Consider the following 16,938-nt stretch of genomic DNA (forward strand, 5'->3'; position numbering starts at 1 on the left):
GGGCCCTTAGGGTCCCGTCTGAAGCTGTGTGAGCTTCAACTTCAAATTCACTCTTAGTATCGTGGTCCGACTGAACTTGAGGGTCGTCTAGGGGACGCCTCTCTTCAGGAGTCGGTACAGACTTGGATGCCATCTCAGAAGTACTCTCCCCACAGACGGCGCCAAATGTTTCGGGGTTTTCTGATGTCCTGCGGGAGAGTTACAATTCCGAGACTGGAACCGGACGCCTGTACCTGCAAAACAACGGAGACTCCTGGTGGTGGGAGCTCCGCCTCCAACGGTCAAGTTAGTACTTGATTAAGGAGTAATTAATGCGGAAATTAGAGTGAGTGGGTCTCTCTAGGTGAGAGTGTTTAATGTGAGTTTTTAGCGTAATCAGCCTGCAACTCTGGGTGTAATCAATGTGTTTTTTCCGTAATCCCCCTTAATGAGGATTAAGGGAGGTATTTATAACCTTGGGAAACGTGCCAATCCTAGGTTTAGGTTAACCTAGGGCCGATTGGGCTTCCCTCGGAAGTTGGGCCTGGGTGGCCGGTTTCTCCATTAGGCATGGAGTATGCCACATGTCATGACATAACAGGTCCAAGGTGGACGAATAAGCGTGTGCCACGTGGCAAGCCCTGACAGTTCCAACTGGGGGACACTTGGCAGGACCTGATTGGCCCACGTGGCGCATTCCGATTGGTGGGAGCAAAATCCCCTAATCACATAGGATAATAGTCATCCACTTATTATTTCATAACATTCCCCAATTTCTTTGTAACGCATTCAAGTCTCTCTCTTTATTCAACAACATAAATACAGTCATCAAATTTGAATTTTATTTATTTATTTTTTTTTTTTTGATAGAACATCAAATTTGAAATTTGGCAATGTAGTTTGAAGTTTGAGCAAATACAAAATTACAATTTTTTTTTATAAATTATGGATTTTTAATTACTCGTAACTTATTGTATAATGGTTTAAAGTTAAAGTTAAAAGTACCTATACTAGCGTCAAAAAATAAAATATTTAAAGTTATTTTTATCCTTACCTTTTTAAAAATATGGGTAAACTCTTATGAATAGTTTCGAGACGATTATACCCCTAAAAATGTTTATTTACGTATTTAATTCTTTTTGAAAAGTATGACCATATAGTTTTATAAATAGTGTTGAGACGATTATGTCCCTAAAATATTAATGTTTACTTACGCTTTTTTATATTTGCCCTTATTAATGTTAATTGTTACGGAATATTTTTAACTTATAAGAATGTGTGTGGACATTTTATACCCCTAGATATATTTGTTTATATATTTTCCCTCATCAATGCTATTAACAACTAAAATTATATTGTCAAAAAAAAAACAACTAAAAATATAATATAATGCACATTCGAAAGGACTAGACATGGCTAGCTATGACGTGCGCATCGCGCACGTTAGCTACCCTTGTATACTACAAAAGTTACAATTTTTCAATAAATTTTTACTCTTAAAAACACTTATAATGTATTAGATTAATTATATTAGACTTCGTAGTATGTATTTATTAGAAACTAAAAATACAATTAAATTCATTACAAATTAAAAATAACCCTTAAAGGGATTAAAATTACCATAAAAATTGTTAAATTGATCGTCTTACAATATAAATTAACGTTAGACCGCCTTATACAAGACTTATTGGGTTGAACAAATATTTTGTTGCATGTACGAATTTGGAAATGAATATCTATAATAGTTTAAGTGGTTAAAAGTCCCCTCTAGTTTCAAGTGATCGTAAGATCAGTGTAGCGATGTCCACACATATAATACCTAAAATGTCCTTAATTTACTTGCTATCATAGAATGATTTGTATAGATTAATTTAGAAATCTATTACACATATCACGTGCATATAGATCTAGCTTCTATTCAAATATACTTAGACCCTCAACATTATTTAGTAGCAGCATTTATATAAAAATAAAATAAAAAATAAAGGTAATATAAATCTAAATGTACCCAATACTTGCTTCTAATTTCATAAAAGATGAAATTTAGTCACCATAATGTTTATATGTAATAGAAGACGAATTTATACATAAGAGAATTATATTATAAATTGATACATAACCTAAAATTTCATCGATTTGATTGGTTATAATATTTTTTTTGTTAATGCGAGTATGTAAATTGCATAATGAAAGATGAAGTTAGTACTATGTCACGTGCTGACTTAAACTAGTTCACTACAATGAGAGAGTAATGAATGCTTATGCAAGAGAGTTTACCTTGAAGCAATTAATGTGAATACCTTGATAGTGGTGGAAATGGGGTATTTAAATTATACCCTTTGAGGAATAAATGAAGTGGAACCTGGGTGACAGATGACACTCTTTCAGCTCTTGGTACTAACTTGATTGGCATTTTAGGAGCCTTTTAGGCTATTGGGCCAAACATGTGTTAATTACCATTTCATCATTAAATCCAATTTAATAGTATGGGTAACAAAAAACTCTACAAAACTAGTTAGAGAATCGTCTCATGATATTCATTCATAGCAATACTCATTTTGCTCTAAATTCAAATAATTACACAGATCAACAACTCAACTTTGAAATTCAACTATAGCTATGTTTTGATGAACGATGATGAGTGGTTGGCGTTATTTACTTCTCTTTCTCCCCCCTCTCATTGCTAAGCATATCATAGCTCTAATCTTCCAAATTACCTTTGTTAGTACAAAATGTCAAAACACAATGACTAAACTTGTTATTTAAACCACAAATTATCAGTCATTGACTATATAAATCAGTATTGAACACAAATTAAAAGCACTAATAGATCACTTGGTACATAACCCACTGAGAACAATGCTAAAATGATTATTGAAATGACTATGGATTGCACAAATTATCAGTCACTCTATATAACTTATGACTAAGAGTGCCAATTATCAGCCCCGAAGTTTCACAATATGGACTCTCATTGAACAAGTCTTTAAGGCTCTTGGTAGCTTCTGTAACAACCTGTCTTCAGCGATCCATACTCTCTCTAGCACTACAGAATTAATATAGATGTCCAATTCCTCCAAAACTAATGAGCTTCTAAGAAAATATTTAAATATTTCCCGTTCCCAATTCGTACGCTAGTACCACACTACTGTGATTTTTTGAGATGACTCACTAAACAAGATGGCACTATTTGAGTACAACTCCTAGAATTACACTCCTGCTTAGACACCTCCACATAAATATTATCATACCAAGAATCACTAAATGTACTTCCCTGAAATCCGGGTTGGCACCTACTAACCCTAGATCTAAGATAAAAGTTTAAATCCACCAAAATAAGAGTCAAGACATTGGGGATTTTGAGCGGAAGAGAGAGACGAGCAGACCGAACTCACTTTTTTGCCAGTATTATTCTTCTCCGGCGGGGGAAAGATGGTCGGTGTCTTTGCTTATGTCTGTTGAGATTAGAGGTGTCAGCTCGGATGTTCGGATTGGGTCTGATGAAGTCGGGTCGAGTTGGGTCGGTTATTAAAATTGAGTCATACTCCCTCTATTTTTAAATACTTGCTCTATTTCTCCAATCACGGAGTTTTAGGAGAAATTGGAGAAAATAAAAAGATATGGAGGTAGTGGGATAGGTGGAAGAATTAAAAATTATAAAACGTAAAAGCAGTTGAGAGAATTGGAGGAGAGAAAATATGAAAATTAATAAAATATTGTTGGGTTTTGCGATGTCAACAAAACCCGATAACCGGATCGCATGCATAATAATTACAACATAACCCGATAACCGGATCGCATGCATAATAATTACAACATAACCCGATAACTGGATCGCATGCATAATAATTACAACATAAATAAAAGCATGCAAATAAACATAAACATAAGAGAAGAGAGAGAAAGAATGCTCATCCTAGTATCGTGCTTCGCTCAACCGTTGAGCTCGGACTTGAAAGCTTCAAGTTCCGCAAGTGCGAGAATCTCGAACGACTCACACCTTCGCTAGCGAACCATAAACGGTCCCTACCCCGAAGCTTAGTCGGGGCTAGACCAAAAATAATTTAGAGTTTACGAACAAAGGTTTTCTCGCTTTTGGAGATCCCTTATACCAACTCAAGTGAAATTCCCAATACCCAACGATGGGTATTTATAGGGATGTCTCCCCAAGAATATCCATCATCTTTCAATGTGGGATAGTTGGTAAAAAGAAAAAAGAAGATTTAATTTAATTCCAAATTAAATTAAAATGCCAAAACAATCACCAAACGACAAGTTACGCAAGGAGAGCAAGGGGTTAGGTGACGACCACCTTCCCCTTGCTCCCCAAGCAACCTCAAAGAACCGGCCTCCACACACTCGGCCTATCGCAGCGCACCAACTGGCGTGGCCTACCTTGGGTGCCAAGACTGCCTCGCTGGCAGCCTAGCCCCCTGGCTAGGCCTGCCAGCTGGTCGCTCGCACCCTCGGCCCAGCAATCCACGCGCGCTTGCGGGCTGTTGGGCGTATGCTGCTAGCAGTAGCTAGCAAGGCCAAGCGAGCTTGCTAGCTACTGGCCTTGCTAGCGCTGCTAGCACGCTTTGCACGCCAGCGATGCTGGCCTGTTGCGCCAGCGCTGCTAGTTAGCTCGGTATGCCGTAACTCCCTAAGCTAGCATGTGCATGTTGCGGCTGGGCTTGCTCCAATGCCTCACATGCAGACGGCCTTTGCTAACCATATTGCCCTAGCCCTCGGATGGCTCGTCCATTCCGAGGCTAGGGCTATACGTTGTGACTTGGTGTTTGGTTGAATTTTCTGTCTCGTCGATCCTAAATTCGACTCGACTTACGATGCTCGGTTCCGACGCTCTAAGCTCGTAGTATGACATCTTTGTTTGTAAAAACTCTATTGACTCATTTAATCTTTTGGATTAATTTGTCGCTTCAGTTCGGTTACACGATTGGGTGTGACCCAAAGGGCCCAGTCAAGAATAAGCTGTAATATTAATTATTCATTAATATTACTGATCGGAAGCGGCCTCCAACTAGGCATTCCGATCACTTGACCTCACTGAATAATTAACTTTCTAATTAATTTTGATCCCTCTATCGGAATAATACACTTGTTCGAAAGACACCATTCCTTTCAAATATGATTTATGTTGGGTCCACTAGTTGAGAGAAATGAATTAAATATTGTAAAAGGTTTTCAAATAAAGAAATGGAGCAAATATTTAAAAACGGTCGGAAATGAAAAGTGGAGCAAGTATTTAGAAACAGAGGGATTGGAGTACTAGATTATTATGTCAATGCAAGGTTTTTCAATAAAAGTGTTTCATATGCCGGAAATAGTCAAATTTCTTCAGAAAAATTTGGCTATTTTCGACCTTTTTCCTTAAGTTTCTTAATGTTTTTGTTATTGAATTCAATAATTTTACACTCTTTGAAGGTCGTAAGTACCCCTATAGTGGGTTTGAGTGTCGTAAGTGACCCTATAGTGGGCTTTGTTCTAGTTTTGTTTTTGTTTTTTTTTTTTTTGTTTTTTGAGTTTAGTATGGTACAAGTTGTTTTATGGTAATAATTTGTGCGGGATTAAGAACGAGGTTAATCCTTCGATTACAATAAGATGAATCAGACGAAAATTTTCTTAATGACTATAACAAATTGATAGACCCCCTCGTTAAAGAAGGCTGTAAATCACAGCGATATGAAAGAGGGTATAAAGAATGTACGATTTGCGACAACGATCGTAGCTGTGCTGAAAGGATGTTTTTAATTATTTGATTCAATTGTCATGTATTTATCATATTTAAATCTCTTTGTAGGTGTCGTATGAATTTTTATTTATGAATCAATTTTTATTCAAAAAAAAAATTTTATTTTCTCCACGCGAGTCGAAGTCTTAATCGGATCGGGTCGGGTCGAGTGTGTTTTGACACATGTAGTTGATATTTGTTATGATTTTCATAAAATCTGATCTGAATTTTTATTATCTAGCCTGGTCTGATCTGATTTAATAATTTGATTAAATTTTGACCGAATTTTATTACTAATCTATAAACAAAAACATCATCAAAATGGATCTTGTTAGATTTATCTCATTATGAATTATTCAAATATGTAATTTTCATAATTTTTTTTAATTTGAATTAACAATATTTAGCAATAAGTAAATGACAATTAAAATTTTGATCTGATCTGAATGTTTCTGATCTGGTCTGATCTGATATGAAATTATTGAAAAATAAGTAAAAAGTATCTTGAACAACTCCTTTGAACATGTTCTCTTCACCTGAAAATAAGGTAATATAGTCTGATCTTATTAAGATCAGATCTAGTCTGATCTGAATATTTATAACTTGGTATGATTTGATCTGTTTTAATAATTTGACTAAACTTTGAATGCATATTAATATTCATCTATAAAAAGAAAAACATTATGAAAATGGATCTTGTTAAATTCATCTCCTTATGAACTTTTCAAATATTTTATTTTCATTTTTTAATACGCAATTAACAATATTTAGCAATAAGTAAATGATAATTAAAATTTCTAATCTGATATGAATGTTTCTGATCCAGTCTGATCTGAATTTATTAAGGAATGAGTGATACATAACTGAAACAAGTTCAAGAGAACAAGTCCTAAATTAGAGTTTTTTTAGGGAATTTTCCCTACTAATTTTTTTTTAATCGGTAGAAGTGTTAGTTGCCAATTGAAAAAGTTAAGAGGACCTGGGTAGTGGTGGCTCCTGATTTGGCTAAGCAAGGCCACGTCCGTCAGTTGCTTCGTTTTCAGTTTTGATCGTTGTTTGTTTGTATTATGTTTGTTTGTTGTTTCTTTTTTCTTTTTTCTGGTTGTTTGTATTATGTTTGTTTGTTTGTTTGTTTGTCTGTTTGTTTATTTCTTCCTTTTAGTAAAACCGGTGCAATACTTTTGACGATAGAATATGAACATAATATTGTTCTTTGGTGGCTTCTTTTGTGCCAATAATAAATTGTAATGCTAATAGAGTTCACTAGATGGGTGAGCGCGTGACTAGAATTAATGTTATATACCTGGGTGTATCGTACACCCAGGGTTATTAATATCATTTTATTTCTAATTTTGCTTGCGTGCTTGACATTTCAAGCCTCTGTTATGTACAACCGGGTGTACCTACCTCTAAATACACCCAGGGGCATTTTTGTAAATTCAGACATTATAATTGCATGTGCCTGACGCATGATAACATATTTGATCTCTTTCTTCTTCCTTTATGCAATAATCAAATTTTCTTTCAAAAAAAAAAAAATCAAATTCATAACTCTATTCTTCATAATTTCAAGAACTTATTTGAAAATAATGAGCAAACTAATCAAATGAGCAAACCTGATAAATACAGAAAACAACAAATAAACACATAAAAATGCTTAAATAAAAATCAAAAGAGCAAAAAAAAATATAAAGGAGCAAACAAATATAAAATGAACAAACAAGCATAGAATGAGAAAAAAAAAACATAAAATGAACAAACATATAAAACCTAGATTTCAACAAAAGTGTAGTACAATTCAGAATTATGCAGCCAAAAATACAAACAAAAATCGAAAAAAAAGAGAGAGAAAATATACTTAGATTTCACCATTGTTGCAACTAAGAAGAAAAAATTAAAAAATGTAGATGACGAACACGAAGAATTTTGCAAATTAAAGAGAGGGAAAAGAGAACGAAAGAGAGAAAAAGAAGAATGGAATAATTATGTAGAAATAAAACCTTGAAGAAAGAAAAGTAGAAGAAAATTCACGTGCAGGTGAAATCCAGATGTAAAGCTTACATTAGCTGTAAAATGTAATCAAACTTTTCTTATTAATTAAAATTGTTCCATAAAAAATGTAAATGAAAAAAAAAAATTACATAAACTTGTTTTATTCAAAATCATGCCTTCTTAGCTCAAAACCTGGTTGCTTGCAATTTATTTTCAAGGGATTGAATTATCACATTCAAATCTAGATCACGCATTGCCAAATTGCTTATTCAAACCCACTACAGACTACAGAGTGCCATATAATCAGTCTTTAGCGATCCATTTCTCTCTGGCACTACAAAATTAATAAATATGTATTCATGGTAGATTACATACAACTTTCTATTAATGATAAGGGCCCTAAAATTAATCTCTAATAGCAAACAATCACATAGATGTCTCAATTTCCTTGGAGATTAGAGAGCAAGAAAAGTGGTACACTGCAATATGCAAATAATTACAAAAAAAGTCTTTCGTACAAATTTTGGGGATGTTCAAGGTGATTTCCAACAGTGTATAGTATCAACAAAATACTTCTTTCAACTGCTAAAAGTGTACAAAAAAAAAAAACAATGATCAAAGTAACTCCCACTTTCTCATAGAAACAAACAGTTAGAGGAAATCATTGAAAGTATCACAGAAGATAAAACGTGACTATAACAAGTGAGACATGTTCTCTGTAATTGTTATCTCATCCTCATTCCAAGTCAATGTATACATGATGATCCAAGTTTTCTTTCACACCCCACAATTATACACCTGATAAATCATAAAAACTATTTCAGGTAACATATATGATATTGTTTCCCATAAAACGTGATATAATAAGAAATGCATGGAAAGGAAAGCCCGGAAGAATATGGAGGGTGAAATAAACTGAACAGATTAGTTATTCAACTTATTTCTAGGAATTAGCTTTTCTGCTTTCTAAAAAGAACATATAAGATAGTGCAGGAAACATCGAATTCAAAACAAACATGTACAAATTAGTTATCAACATGTACATATAAGACAATGTAGGAAGCAGGTTTTCCTTTCCTTTCCCTTTTACTTCTCCTAGGTTTAGATGATGATGTTGATGCCTCCTCTAAAAGAGTTTGGTCATCTATCTCTTGATCAAATTCAATTTGGTCAAAACTTTGAGCATTGGTATTTGGAGTTATATCCTTTGGTCAAGGAATTGATGAATATCTATTTTCATCAAACAATGTATCACTAGACTCAATGGTGGTATAAATCGACCAATAGTCATTTTGTTCAATCACATAAAACCTATAGAATTTGCTATGTTCCTTATATCCTCTAAAAAATGCATTCCACTCCTCTTTCACCTTTAAGTTTAGATTTTGGCACTTTTACAATTGTCCTACAGCCCCAAACTTTAAGATGACTCAAGTTTGGTTTCCTTTATACCATAGCTCGTATATATGGGTTTACTTCATTCTTTTTCATTGGAACTCAGTTCAAAATGTAACAACGGTTAATACCGCTTCCCACCAAAATCCATCACTCAAACCCGAATTGGATAACATGGAATTAATCATTTCTTCTAAAGTCCTATTCTTCCTTTCCGCTACACCATTTTTTTGTGGTGAATATGCCGCGGTGTAGGCGTCGATCGAAGCGCGCCTACGTAAGCATGTTGTGAATATGCTTGGCACTCATAGGAAGTGCGAATTGACATACGATTGACACGATTAGGGACAAAGCAAAGTAGGGAGCCGCCAACAAGTTTTTAAGGGACTTGTAAATTGTTCACGGATCATTATAAGGCAACCACGATAAGGAACAACGAAAGGCAACAACGATTGACCCGTGAAGGTTACACCCCATTCATAATCCATGAGATTACTAACTCCATATGGTTCGGAACCATGAAAGGAGGATCGGGGATGATGGTACGAAGTGAGTCATGGAGTCACATTCGCCCGTATTGGCCTCTACTCGATTCTTATAATGAAAAGTATTCTTGCGATCTCAAAGGCACACATAAATAGATTCAATTTGCTCCATACTAAATTAGGCTAAATTGGTTGAATATTAATGCAACACATAATTCTAATTATTAGTGATCACTTGATTAAACAACAAGACTAAAAAGGAACTTAAACCGGTCGTCTAAATTATCTTATTAGTCATGATATGCAATTACATATTCCCTTTAAATATGCAATGTGGTGATCAATAAAATCATAGAATAAACATTTACATTAGAAGCAACCATAATAACAACTATTAATACATGACAAACATAATAAAAATCGTTAGAAATATAATAGGAACAAAAGGAACATGATTCCTTACTTTGATTGTGTTTACTTGTAACTATAAAACAATAAACACAATAGTAACTTCAAGGAACATCAATAATAAAATGGAAATCAAATTAAATGAAAGTAAAGTTGATTGGGGGTCAAACCCTCAAACAGTTCTACCTTTCACGCCTTGGTTTAAGTATAGAACTTTGGGTAAAGTACGGACTCTGGGGAGTGCTTAAGGGATGAATTGTGAGAATTAGGAGACAAGTGTTTAGGCTAAAGCATAAGAGAGAAAGAGAGAATGATTCGGTGCCTCGAGACTGTGAAATCAGCCTCGTATTTATAGAAGAAATGAGAGGGGTGAGGTCCGAAACCCTAAAAATGAGGCGTCGTAGAAGAATAAATTGTCGCGCCAAGGCATTTTTGCCGTGGTAGGGTATATCTTTCGTGGCACGACAATTTCTTCTATCATTTGTGAAGGTCAAAGCACGTGAAAAGATAAAACCAGGTCAAACAAATAGCCGTGGCACGGCATGGTTTGCCTGAAAGGAATGGTGTCCTTCCAACAAGTGTATTATTCCGATAGAGGGTTCAGAATTATTACAGAGCTAATTCTTCAGTAAGGTCAAGTGATCGAAATGCCTAGGTGGAGGCTGCTTCCAATCAGTAATATCAAGGTACAATTGATATTAGAGCTTAATCTTAACTGAACCCTTCGGGTCGAACCCAATCGAATCTTCGATCCGAGACGTCGAATTAATCCGAAAGGATTTAATAAGTCGACAGAGTTTTACGAATACAGACGTCGGAAATCGAGCCTAGGGCGTCGATACCGAGCTCGCAAAATCACAAGCAACAAGTATGAGCGTAGCTGTAGCTAGGCTAGGCTAGCTCATAGCATGCCTAGGCGCACCATGTGTGTGATAGGCGCACCATGGTGTGCTAGGCACCATCGCAGCCTAGGCGCACCCTGGCAGCCCATCGCAAGCTAGCAGCATGCTAGCATGGGTGCTTAGGTGCGCATGGCAGCCATCGCAGGCCACACAGGCACCAGGCAGCCCATAGCAGCTAGCAGCATGCTAGCGTGGTGCCTGGGTGCATAGGGTGCCCTATCGCAGCGCACAGGCCTTGCTAGGCACCATCGCAAGGCCTGGCACCACGCACAAGCACCATCGCAATGCCAGGGGCATGCGTGTGTGTGCGTGTGTGCCTCGCAACCTCGCACACTAGCCTCGCACAGCAGCCGCGCTAATGCGTGTGGGCTGGTGCGTGTGCGTGCAATGGCTGGCTAGGTGCTAGGCAGCAGCACCACGCATGCATGTGTGTGTGTGTGTGCGCTTGCCTCGCACCAAGCACAAGCAGTGCTAGGCACTGGCTAGTGCGAGTGTGTGCATCTGCGTGTGGGCTAGCAATGTGTGGGCTGGCAATGCGTGAGGTGCAGCGATGGACGTGAGCATGTGCGTGGTGCGTGGCGTATGGCTGGTGCGTGATGCATGTGCGACCAGCCAGTGCGTAGCATGCGAGGCCAGTGCCTGCGATGCCCAGCTAGCACTGGCTGTGCTAGCGATACGATGCGAGAGAGAATGCTAGGCAGCAGCAGCGCTAGGCTAGCAGCATCAGCGCCCAGCAGCTCGCAGCGTGCTAGGGCTGATGCGTGCTAGGCGAGTGCATGCTAGCACTGCCTGCTAGCATACCAAGCTGGCTGGCTGCCCAGCCTTGGTGCAAGGCGCCAGCTGGCAGCCTTGGCAGCCAAGGCAGGCTGCCAGCCCAACTGCCCATGTAGTGGCGGATTAGGTGAAGGGGTGGGGACCAATCTTGGGCAAGGCCTTGAGGAGCAAGGCAATGGTCCCCCCACCCATTCATGGTCCTCACCTAACCTTCTCTCTCTATTTGACACTTGTTGCATTGTGATTAGTTTTGTTTAATAATTTATTTTAGAAATAAATTAATTAGCAAAAATGCATTCTCCCACATTGGTGGAGGATGAAAAATCAAGGGATCATTTCCCTATAAATACCAAGCTTGGTATTGGGATTTGAGAAAACCTTGAGTGGAATTAAAAAGGCAACTCTAAGAAAAGAGTAAACCTTTGATTCGTAAAACTCATAGTTATTTTGTCCGGGTCTTGACTAACCTTCAAGACTTAGGACGCTCGGGTCGGGTCGAGGGTACGATCCGTCGGAGATCTCGTCTTTTCGGGATTTTGAAGTAAGAGCTCTTTGGGAGCGAAGCACGCGTCAAAGGTATAATTCTTGTCCTTAATCTTGTTTTATTAAGTTTATTATGCTTGTTTAATTGCTTTAATTAAGGGTCGGGTCTTGGTGGGTTTCCTTCCGCGTAGTGTCGGGTCACTACGAAACCCTACATTGCCGGCGCACGGCAATGTCTGCCGTGTCATGGTATTTTTACCATGGAGTGGTAATTTCTAGTTTTTACGCGTTTTTAAAAGTTCGATAACTTTTTATATGTAACTCGGAATAAGGCATATAATATATCGTTGGAAAGATCTTCAAGTCTACTTTCAAACCCAAATAGAATCAGGTCAAAATCTTTTAGGGGCTGTTTGGTTGAACTTCCTGGAATGGATTGGAATGGATTTAGAATCCATTCCATGATTTTATTTATTTGGTTGGGCTATTTAAGTATGGAATCTCATACCTGGGGGATTCTAACTCCACCCCATTCCATCGGAATCTCATACCCACCTCCCCCCTAAGGATTCATAATCCATACTATTATTCAAGTATGAGAATCCATTCCATGATTAAACCAAACAACTTTAGATTGATATGGGATATAGAATCCATACCACCCAAGTATGAGAATCCATACCAATCCATTCCTGCTTAGTGAACCAAATGACCCCTTAAAGATTTTAAGATATGGCCGTTTTAGTGCAAGGGTGTCGGTTTTGGGCTGGGTTTTAGTGTTTTGGTCATATCTTCTTCGTTTTAAATCTGAATTGAGTTTATGATATACCGTTGGAAAGCTTATTTCAAGGCCTATACAACCAAATAATATTTGGATCAAAATTACAAGGCCAAAAAATCAGTTTAGCTCGGTTTTATGACGTGGACACGAAAAGAGGAAAATAAGTTATGGTTTGGGGAAATGGGCTAAGAATTGGATTGGTTTATGAAATGTGTTGGATTGAATATTTATTTAAGCACTCCAAAGATTAAGTACTCAACCCGACCAATAATGGCAGTGAAAGGTTGTTCATCATCAGGTTTGGTTTTGGGGAAACATTTTCTACAAAAGCTCCCACTTTAACTAAATTTGTAGAAACATAAGTTTCGAAAACGATAGTCAAAGTAGTCGATAGGGACAGAGAATGATTTAAGAAATTCTGCGATCCTAAATCACTCTATATAAGCCGATCCCCTTAGAAAAGTGTTAGTTCCATAAATAAAAGAGTAAGGGATAGAATGTGTATCTTACACCACTACATCGGCAACAAATACGTTTGGTAACTTCGAGAAATTTACTGAATGATAGTCTTCTGCGCCTCAGGAATTCTATCGTGAACCACTGCGCCTCGAGCGATCCACTAGATGAAAGGTGACAAGTTTTCGTGCCTTGGGAAACATGTTATAGATTCCTATGCCTCGAGCAATCTACTAAATGATGATCTTCCGCGCCTCGTGAAGATTGATGAATGATAGTCTTCCGCGCCTCTGGAATCTATGTGAATCACTGCGCCTCGAGCAATCCACTAGATGAAAGGTGACAATTTTCAGCGCCTCGGAAAACATGTCGTAGACTCCTACGAATCGAGCAGCCTACTAAATGATGACTTCCGCACCCTGGGGAAACTGATATGGGATAGTACCGCGCCTCGGGAATCCTATTGTGATCTCCTATGCCTCGAGTAACTCACAAGTGAAATTCCATACTCTAGGAATAACACTAAGCGTCCGCGCCTTGGGACACAATTGCAGACCTCTACACCTCAAGAAATATGCAACAACTGACCATTTTTCGCGCCTCTAGAAAACATGTCTGATGTTAAAAAAAATTACATGTCTCCGCGCCTTCAGAAACTTGTGAGGTGAATCGTCCGCGCCTCGGGATGACCATTGAGTGTTCGTATAGTAAATGTCCGACTGTCCTCGAATAGAGGTTGTAAATGATGATTTGTTCGATTATCCCGAGCAGAGGTTGTACCTGAGACCTGCAAAATAAAATTTACCAAAGGACTCGTATAGACAGTGATTGACTCAAGACTGAACTAATTGACTCGACCAAGCTTGACTTGACACGACATGACATGTGTATGACTTGTGATTGTGTGTGTATATGTATAGTTTGAGTGTGTGCGTAGACACAAGAAACTGAAAATGAAAAAAAAAAATCCTTCATTTAATGTCATGAGTGGAGGGTATCGACTTTCTCCCGAAAAAGAAAGACGTGAAAAATGAAGTAAAAAGTTTTCGAACTTCCCTCGATAAAAAATTTTGAAAAAGTTTTTGACCTACCCCAAAAGAAAAATATTAGAAAAGTGTTTGAACTTCCCCAAAAGAAAAAAGATAAAAAATGCGAAGAAGTTTTGAACTTCCTCATTGAGCAAAGCGAGGTGAATCGCATGGATTTTCTTCTTGTCAAATTGACTCGCTTGTTTGGAAAATAATGTATGCATGATGAATGGTCTTAGGCTAGGAGGCTAAGGACAATTACATCATGTGACATGATCAATGAATGCACTTAGGTCAGGAAGCTAAGCACAATATGTAATGTATGAATGTTGCTTAGGAAACTAAGCAAGTATATATTCATTGATACTTTTGAACGATGATGACGTTTCCTGAATGTTATCGTGAAACATGTATGGTATGGGAACAAACTTTCATGATAAAGGGTTTCTAAGGGGGAGAATGGCAATGTATATGTGAATGAAGTGTGTGAATGTGATACTAAGGTGAGGCTACAAAGGCTATGGCGATGGAAAGAGATGCGGGAAGAGTAAAAGATAGTGACCCTTTAGGCTAGGTAGGCTAAGTGATGTGGGTTCAAGCCTTGAAGTCTAGCTTTAGACGGATAGGGATGAGCACTGTATATCCTTAAACGCGATCATGTATAGCACCTCGTTGTGAAGTTGCCTACGCATCCGTTAGGAATCAGGCCGAACGTAGCTCTAGCAGAACTTTACACAAGTGTTTGTATAGCTCAAAGAGGTCTTTCAAGGGTGGTAACGTGGTTGAGCCGAGGATTGAAGGAGAAAAGGGTAAAAGGCTCAAGACCTGAGATAAGCCCCCTAAGATGTGTAATTGTGTATTTGAAAATTGAATTTTGCAAGTTTTATTTTTTCATTTTTCACACTTTAGGCTTTGTATTTGCTTTTGCATAATTCTTTTTAATCAATGTGGGAAATCCCGGATCATGCGGTCCATCACTCACTTAGCATTCATGTTTCTCAGGCACGATACCAAGCACTCGATGAGAGACGCAATTCGAGACGTGTTCATATCAAAGACATTGGAACACTTGCCCTTAAACATTTTTTACTTGTTTTGGTTTTTCTTTTCTTTTGAACGTGCTTTTGAAAATTACACGAATTACACATCTCCCTATCCCAAAGTTTGGTGAATGTGGGTTGAGAAAATGAAGGCTAAAGGTTAGACGAGACTCAAGGTGGTTAGTGAAGAAGTGGATAAGTGATTGAAATGTTGACGGGAATAATGGATTGCAAAGGTGCCTCAAATCATTGGTGTACTGTAACACCCCTAAATCTCCCTCTACGAATATACCATAGAGATAGACTTAGGCGTATTACCGCCGCTGATTACGCAAGGCTACTCAAAACTACTAACCAAAACCAAAACTTTGCAGCGGGAATTCAAACTCTTCCTTTATTAATACTTAACAATATAGTAAGCATTGTTATGAGTACTCAAAATAGAAACAAAGACCAACATTACTAGACTAGGCGAAGCATATCCCGGGACTCCCAAATGCTAATTTATTGACTTCACCTGAAAATAGTCAATACTGGTTACCATTAAGGTAAACAAGGCGAACCAAAACAAATAGGAAATACTGATTAGAAAAATATACTAAGTACGATAAGTGCAAGATAAGTAAACTCAATTTATTAGCAAACATGCTTTTTAAAACCAATCATGAAATTCCAATATTTATTTCAATAACTCAAACCTCATAATTCAAAACCAATTCTCAAGATTCTCAAAATAATTCCAATATCTCAATAATTCAACAATAGTACTTATTAAAATCAATTCCTTTTAAAAACCCAATTCCTCTCCTAAGTGTGCACACCCCCCAAGTTAGTATCTTTATATTGAAAGGCTATTCTTGAGGAAAGACTAGGTCATACAAAGTCCATAGTCTTAAATGAATCCGCATAGTGGAATTTAATATAATAATCATGCTTTTAAAGCTTTAATAAATAATTCAATAATTTTATCAATAATTCCTCTTTAATCAATAATTCAATCCTTATAATAAATCAACTCAAAACTCCCTTTTTATTAAATTCAACATGCTTTCAAAAATCAAACCCTTTAAACATAATAAATAATTCCATTACTCAAAACATGATATTAAAATCAATCCTTCCATTTATTTATTAAAACCAATTGCTTTAAACATACTTTATTTCATAAATCATAATTCAAATCAATTTAATTCAATCATCATAGAAATGATACAAAACATGCTTATTCAATCCAACCAATTTCAAAGGTATCTAGCCACATAAACGAACCTTGATCCTTGCTTAGCAAACACAAAAAAAGGAACCTCAAGAACCCTTGTCAAAAACACCGTACAATTAAATATAACCTTAATCAATATAAGGTCATCAAATAATCACAACAATTAAAATAAAACCCCCAATTATATGTACATGAACCTTATAAAATTCTTTTTCATAAACTTGAATAATAAACTGATTTTATTTAATTAATAACACTCATA

The sequence above is a fragment of the Chenopodium quinoa genome, unplaced genomic scaffold, assembly GCF_001683475.1.
Source record: "Chenopodium quinoa cultivar QQ74 unplaced genomic scaffold, ASM168347v1, whole genome shotgun sequence".
Classification (NCBI taxonomy): Eukaryota; Viridiplantae; Streptophyta; class Magnoliopsida; order Caryophyllales; family Amaranthaceae; genus Chenopodium; species Chenopodium quinoa.